General features: G+C 32.5%; 1 non-coding gene across 1 annotated transcript; it reads right to left on the bottom strand.

The window, feature by feature from the left end:
- Nucleotides 1–7,146: 7,146 nt before the first annotated feature.
- LOC125843434 (U2 spliceosomal RNA) lies at nucleotides 7,147–7,342 on the bottom strand. Its single transcript, XR_007444029.1, has one exon. It is a non-coding gene; the product is annotated as a U2 spliceosomal RNA (small nuclear RNA).
- Nucleotides 7,343–8,358: the final 1,016 nt, after the last annotated feature.

Below are 8,358 nucleotides of genomic sequence, written 5' to 3'. Positions count from 1 at the left end.
GATTCTTGGGTGATCAATTTCTTGGTTGCTTGCATAATGTATGTCAAATTGTTTTACATAGAATCCCTCTTGGAATAGCAGGATACTACAGTACATTGAATGGTTCAATGATGACAACCGGCAAAGCTGCAAAATCAAGTACAAAACTCAATTCAGGTTTTTTGAAATATTAAAAATATGAAGAACAAGAAAATAGAGATCAAAATCATAATAATGTTGATAAAATAATAAAGATTAACAAGATATGAAAGCAGTGCCCCGACTGATTCTACCACAGAGGCCAACGATAGACAATAGCTCCCCCGAGCATAGCTTACAACTTCCATCATATCCAAAGAGGTTTAAAATTTAAGCACCTTGCAGTACACATGGAATTATGCACAACCTAATGGGTGGCGGAAATGATAAAGATGATGAAAACATAGAAATGAAAGTAATTAAAAGTTACTTGTCTGATCAATTTAGGTGATACCACGTTGCATATAATGTCAAATGTCTAAAATAACCTCTAATGTAATTTTAAAGACTGAAAATTAACATGTTGATACCACTTTTCCACTGGCACTTCTAATATAGTATAGTAGAAAAATAATTATCCTACTAATATTAAGAAACAAAAATATTTTTTGATTTATTTGAAAAAATGAATTTTGTTGTCTTTCAAAATAAAAATTAATGACGCAGTATATAAAAAGATTTGCATCCTACTTTTAAAATAGTTATTGGGATTTTAAAAGGAAAGAACACGAATAAAATCATGATATATCTTTGTGTTTAGTAGGAAAACCAGCTTATTTTGTTTAAGGAAAAGGAAAAGGGATTCCTAGAATCAAAGAGGAAGTGGGGGTAGAAATAGAATCAAAGTGAAGGGTAAAGTAGTATCGAGGAGAGGGAGAGAGCGAAGGGTGATAGACAATGAGAGAAAGGGTTAAGGTAAAAAAAAATATTGATTAGCGTTGAAGCTAAGTTAAAAATGAAGATTATATTTGACGGTAGATTTCTAACATAGCTCTAGGTAGCCATTGTTAAGTTGAAAAATTTCTATCATAGCTCTAGGTAGCCATGTGTTAAGTTGAAAAATTTCATAGAGAAAGTGTCACGATCCAAGGTACCCCTAGGCGTAACATGGCGTATAGGACCCCGAAAAGCCCATACAAGCCACTTAGCATTCATAACATACGACATAGAATGAAAAGAGATAAAGAACAACATTTCAAGTTCCAAAATTTTTATAAAAGTAAAGTGGAAGTCTAAACACTTGTCTCATTATTCATCTAGTACATAAGAATAAAATTCGGGCCTAGCCCATACATCATGTCCAAAACTAAAAATAAGAAAGAAAACTGAAAACAATAAGAAGCATGAGGGCTCACCAAAGCTCGAAATCTCTCAAATCAACCTCTAGCCACGAAATTAGAACCCTGACTGTCGAACCCTTCATTTGGGAAAATGTAGGCAAGAGTATGCGTTAGTACAATCATATACCAATTATGATAGTCATGCATAAAAACATTTAAAAACATGCTTAAAGAGGACATTTTCATGATTATGCAATGATCAAGCTAAAACATAAATCTTGAATGTTAGAAACATAAGTCATAAACCATGATCAATGTAAGTGAACATCATCTTGAAACATATTTACGATACTTCTTGAATTGGTTCATCATAACTTTGCTTGTTTGTGGGAAGTAGCCTTAACCGACATATAAGACAATGCGAACTATCAACATGGAATCTGGTGTCTCCCACATCGAAAAGAGTTGTCCTACTTGCCACAGTAAAGACCCTGAACTTTTAGCTATTGTGGATCCACTAGCTAATGTCTATCTAGGCAATCCTATGTCGGCACATAGTGTAACACCCCAAAAATTTCTAAGTTAAGACCCGAACTATTCTTCATTTATATGTAAGGTCGTATCGGGTGATTCTTAAATTGCTCATATCTGTAAAGGTAAATTATTTAGTGTGGGGATGATTTTGGATATCAATTAAGTCACTAGAATCCCTTAGCACAAAGTTGAGTCAAAAGTTTCCTTACCGATTAAGTTTTGATGTAACATTCTACTTAGTTCAACTTCAAACGACCATATCTCTTAGAATATAAAGAGTTACGTAGCCCATAACCTATCAATATAGGTATTTGAATCTTCTTTCCAACGCCAACAATTTCGCATCAATCCGAGCTTTGAGTAAAAAGTTATGACCATTTTAGTAATTTGATACAGTGTAGTGACGAATTAGCCGACGGAAAAACATTAAAAAGGGTCATTGACAAATTCCTAGATCATCAATGATCAAATCACAATATGATTTCAGATATAGTTTTTATGATTACAACCTAAATACAAGTTATTTCAAGTGTTTTAAGGGAACTTATATGGCTCCGAATGTATCATTTTTACATTTAAAAAGAGAGCACTATTTTCAGAAAGGTATAAAGAGTTTTCAGAAGTATAAAGAGTTTTCAGAGTATTTCAGATAGATTCAGTACAACTTTGGTTACCTCTTAAAGAGGCCTTTTGAGAAATTATCTCAACCCAGAGAGTACCTTTACATGAGCATTCAGTTATATTTTGGGAGTAGTATTGAGCACCAATTTCGGGTAAGAGTTAAGATAACTCAAACTCCATAACCTATGCTGCCAACGTAGATAGGATCGTAATGCTAGATGGGTGACTCCTTACCTACTTCAAGAAGGCTTTTCATTGGATCAAGTAGTTTAGTTGTGTCCTATACTCTAGCAAGGTATATGGCGGCTCTGGCAACGTGGGTAAGACGTTGTGTCATCACGAGACTCATAGTGATGGTTGTTGGTTAGAGAAACTCTAAATAAAGTAAATTGAAGTATATTTTTATATATACATTTCACTTCAGTATTTACTATTATTGCATTCCTATAGTGAGAGCTTAAATGATTTTCATCATGATTTATACTATATTCAGTTGAGTTACTTTCAGTCTTTCAGTTCAGTTATTTGTGTTATTCAGCCCTATTACATACTCGTACATTGAATGTACTGATGTCATTCGACCTGCATCTTTTCATGGTGCAACTTTAGGTACTTAGGATCATCAACACAGGAGATCCATTGAGATCATATATATCATCCGCTTATCAGCTTTTTGTGAGGCCTCCTTACTTTCGGAGGACTTTAGTTTTATTATTTGTTTCATGGATCTTGTCCCGACACCTATCTTTATACAATAGAGGTTTTATAGATAGACAGTCTTGGTCAGTCTTGCAACATTCAGTTTCAGATATTTTATTTAAAACTTTATGTTTAATACTCAGGATTTTCAGAAAAATTAAGATTTAATAAGTTGTTTTTAAATAATTCTTTAGTTTTGATGTTTGTGTATGCTTGAGTTAGTCTTCCGCTTGTAGTCAGCCAAGATGAGGGTTCGCTTGGGGACCATCAATGGTTCTCAAGTGTTGACTACGTCCAGGGTATAGGCTCGGATCGTGACAGTATACTTTACATAATAAATAGATTTAATTTGTTATTCTAAACCCAAGATTTCTGATATTGCAAACGTTGCTTATACCATACGTCTATATAGTATTTTCAACAAATAATTTAGTCATATGCATCAATGGTTTATTCTTTAATTAAAATCCCAAGGATCTTTATAACTCATTTTTTTATTACCGTGAGTGAGTCTGATATAAATTTGTCTCTTCTTTTAAGTTTATCCTTTGTAAATATTTGTATTTATGTTCAAAAATGTTTTTAGTGAAGTGCTTAGCTAAAGGCAAAAGATTGTTCATCTTTTGTTGGAATTTGGTAATGTAAATTTATATTTAAGAGTTTTCCACTTTTAAGATATAGGTGAATAAACAGAGTTTATGAATATAATCAAATCAAAATTAGTTGACATATAAGGGATAAAATATTTTATAAAGATATTAAACATATAAAATATATAATTCACAGAAATGTCAAAGAAAAAGACCTAGACGCTCCCGTTCTAGTTGAACGTGATAATAACTTGAAGTTTCATTGCTCGTCAGTTGAAGCTTCATATGAAAATACAAACTCATTTACATGAAGCATAAACAAACAAAACTTTGTGTCAATGAAAATATTAAATAGTGGAGAAATTTCTCATATATATTCAACTAACATGCCTAGCGCTTTCTTTCTCTCTCTCTATCTATACCTCTTTGAAGAAAATATCTATAAAATATGTCGGCTAGAAAAAAGTTGAAGTCAATACCTCCAAAACTGAGTTGCAATTGCTAATATTTCGAGTGAAAATCTTGTGACGAACGCTCTTCATTTGAAAATGATCAAAGACCCACACTAAAAGCAAAACAATTTGTGGATATGAACCAAATGATTGCTCTTTTCTATCTAGCTCCATGGCAGGTGCACTTGAGATTTAAATGTTTAACTTGTTGGGTTCGAAAGTGATTATGGCGTCATGTGGAAATTTACAATTGCAAATCACATGGTTGATAAATCAGACGACAAAAACTTATACTAAAAATTAAAATATTATTATATGGTTTAGTCAATCAGCCTACATATGAAAAATTAATAAAAAGAAAATATTAAAACTGTTGAGGGAAAATCTCCCCATAAACAAAAGTTTTTAATGACTACATTGTGGATGTTCTTGTATTCCACCATGAGAATATGGATCTTCAATTTATAGATCTTTAAATTTTTCCTCTAAGAAAAGAATAAACCAAATATGGAAGAAAATTATATTTTCCTTTCAGAAAAGTTCAAGCATTTATGGTAATACTTTGACTTTTCTTTAAGGAAAAAAATAAACTTTAAATAAGGATAGAAAATCTGGGCAAAACCCTAACAAATCTCCCATTTTGGCTGAATTTTCTTGACAAAACTTGATCCGCCTTCTTCATATGCTTGATAATCTTGTTCTTCACAAAATCTTCATGTATCACTGTTGTTTATCATGATTTAAAAGTTCATATGGGTTAAAAATTGAAGCTTTGTGTGAAAAGTTATGAGCAAGGTTGAAAGTGGAGCTCATGCGTTAAAAGTAGTATGCATGAGTTGAAAGTGGAGCTCATGCGTTAAAAGTAAGATGCATGAGTTAAAAGTAAAGCTCATGCGTTAAAAGTAAAGATGCATGAGTTAAAAGTGGAGCTCGAGCATTAAAAGTTTGCTAGGGTTGAAAGTTGATTTTGTTTTTAAGGATAGAGTAGCTGGATTGTTGAAAATATATTTGAAAATTTTCTCCACATGTAGTAGCACAAAAATCTTCATTATCATCAAATTTGATGAAAATTGATTTGAAACCACTTGAACCTATATTCACTCTTGTTCAACCATTGGATCATTGGACCATGTGCTCTGATACTACTTGTTGGGTTCGAAAGTAATTATGGCGTCATCCGAAAACTTACGATTGCAAATCACATGGTTGATAAATTAGACGACAAAATCTTATACTAAAAATCAAAATATTATTATATGATTTAGCCAATCGGCCTACATATGAAAAACTAATAAAAAGAAAATATTAAAATTGTTGAGGGAAAACCTCCCCATAAACAAAAGTCTTTAATGACTACATTGCGGATGTTCTTGTGTTCTGCTATGAAAATATAAACCTTCAATTTATAGATCTTCAAATATTTCCTCTAAGGAAAGAATAAATCAAATATGGAAAAAAATTATATTTTCTTTTCAGAAAAAGTTCAAACATTTATGATAATACATTGAATTTTCTTTAAGAAAAAAAAATAAACTTCAAATAAAGAAGAAAATCTTGGCAAAACCCCAACATAACTTGCATTCTACATATATGAACATTTTACCATTAGAGGCATATTTAAATATGGCATAATACATAAGCATGACCATTAACTTAGATTCAGCTGACAACTATGACCTTTAACTTTGGGTGTGCCCAAGTAGACACTTAAATTTGTATAATTTGTATAAAATTGAACAAATAGACACATTCTTCCTACTTAGCAATTTTGTGTCCTAGATGGCATCTTACGTGTATTATGACACGTAGGACAAGTGTGTCTAGTTGTTCAATTCTATAAAAATTAAGTGTGTACTTGTGCACTCTGAAAATTGGAGGGCATAGTTGTCAGCTGAAGTCAAGTTAAAAGTTATGTTTATGTGTTATGCCTTTAAATGTTTAGGAATTGTAGGATGTCACTACCTTTATCACATTTAGTACAAAAATGAAAAGACAGGAGTTAAGGAAAATGAACAATCTTGATAAATGTAAGGGGTTGAAAACGGAAATACATCATTTTCTCCTGTTGTGGCTGCATTTAGCTCAAGAGGGCCAAATGCAATTGTTCCCCAGATATTATTGGCCCTGGAGTGAACATAAATGTTGGACCAACTTCACTTAATATCGATACACGAAAGACCTCATTCAACATCGTTACGATTATGGCACTTCCATGTCCTGATGCCCTCATGTTTCAGGAGTTGCTGCATTGGTAAAAGCTGTACATTTAGAATATGGAGTCCAACCGCGATCAAATCAGCAATCATGACAACCGTGTACACTCAAGATAACACCAAGTAGGAGAGAAGCTTCATTACACAGTGACATTTGTGTCCAAGAAAGATATTAAACCAGTAAATGCATTTGGTTGGATTTCTTGGAACAATGTGAGGAGTCCAGTTGCATATTCCTGGATGACACACCTCAATTAGATTAAATGTATCCATAAGTGACTCTATCCTTGTAGGCATATATAGCTAGTGAAATGAAGGGGTTTGATAAAACGCATAAAAAATTGTATTAGAATTGGTCGGGTGCATCAGGCCCGTGCAGTGGTGCAACACATGGGCGACGTGCATGAGCCCAGGTAGTCAGAGGCGTATTCAGGATTTATAGATAATGGGCGCACTATTACAAAAAGGTGGATCTAAGACATAAATTTGACCGGTTAGATTCTTTTATTGAAAACCATTAAAATTTTAAAATCATAGGTCCAAAATTAACTTTTATTTATCCAAACCAGTTACAAAATCTTAGAAAGAAAACTAAAACAAGATAGATAAAAGATTCAAATTTCTAACCTCACCTAGAGAGGTGCACCCAATCATCATCGTATTACATTATATGATACTTCGAGTCTGGGTTCACGCATCTATATTTAAATATTTTTAAAAAATATAACACTACTATATATGATTTTGGAAGGGGACCATGGGTTGACGTGAACCCGATGACCCCCTCCCGTATACGCCCCTGCAAGTAGTAAGCTACCTTAATGAACTCTTTCCCTTAAAAAATTAATTTAATATTGTGTGGTTCACATATCATATATTAAACTGATAAAAACAGATACTACACTATATCTTAGCCAAAAGACCAAGAAAGGTATGCTTGCTTATTCCTGCGTAAATGACTGGCTTTTGTGACAAAACATGTGCGTTCAAGTGCTGTTTGGATTCCGATGTGGGAAACTAACATATATCCAACTTGGACTAAAAAATATGAGAGGCACTTGCAATGAAAAATGAAAGTTGAAAATAAATAAAACTGCAAAAGAGTACTATCAAATTTTCACCAATCTAACCAAATGAACAAACAAAATTTGTGGGTTTTTTTTTCGTATTTATGAAAAAAAAAATATAATTTAAGAAATTCAAATTGAATGTCTAAATAAAACTTCAACTTCATATTATTTAATTTCATACTAGTTATGAACACGTGTTTCGCACGTATTTACTTCGAATCTTTCATTACTTAATCTACACTAAAAATAAATTTGCTAAGATACATTAACTTTCATTTTACTTTACGATTATGTACGTTAATGCCAAGGGAATAATGCATGTTGAGTAAAAACATTAACATTTTAAGGCTATTAATATATATCAACAATTTAAGAATATTTTAGTAATTCAAACTTTTAACTTTGATATTTTCTACTTCTAGAACAATATAAATATATATAGATAGAAATAGATAATGAAACAAGCAATTAGGTATTTCCATACCCCATCCTAATAGGAAGGGATGTTTACTAATATAAAAATTCATCACACAACATATTCACCTCATAACCCCATATATCTATTTTCAATTTTTATACTTGATAAGTCTTAATGCTCCCATATGTTTTGATGATCTCCTCACAAGTGCAGGGACCCGGTCCTCTGCAGAGTATGCTCGTCCAAGATCATATGTTGTACAACTGGAAAGTTGTTTGCGCCAGAAAGTTGGTGAAGTCACCAGTGTACTACACCTACCAGAAGCGACGAGGTTGTTTGTCCAAAAGGTATTAACCTACCAGAGCAAACACAACAAATAACTCATTCATTCAAAGAGAGATATTCAAGCTTCAAAATAGCAAGGACCTGATAAATTGCATTATTGCTTCCTGGTTACTTTGAC

Source organism: Solanum stenotomum, chromosome 10 (assembly GCF_019186545.1).
Source record: "Solanum stenotomum isolate F172 chromosome 10, ASM1918654v1, whole genome shotgun sequence".
NCBI lineage: Eukaryota > Viridiplantae > Streptophyta > Magnoliopsida > Solanales > Solanaceae > Solanum > Solanum stenotomum.
The sequence above is the reverse complement of the archived record's forward strand: the minus strand, read 5'-3'. Positions and strand labels throughout refer to the sequence as shown.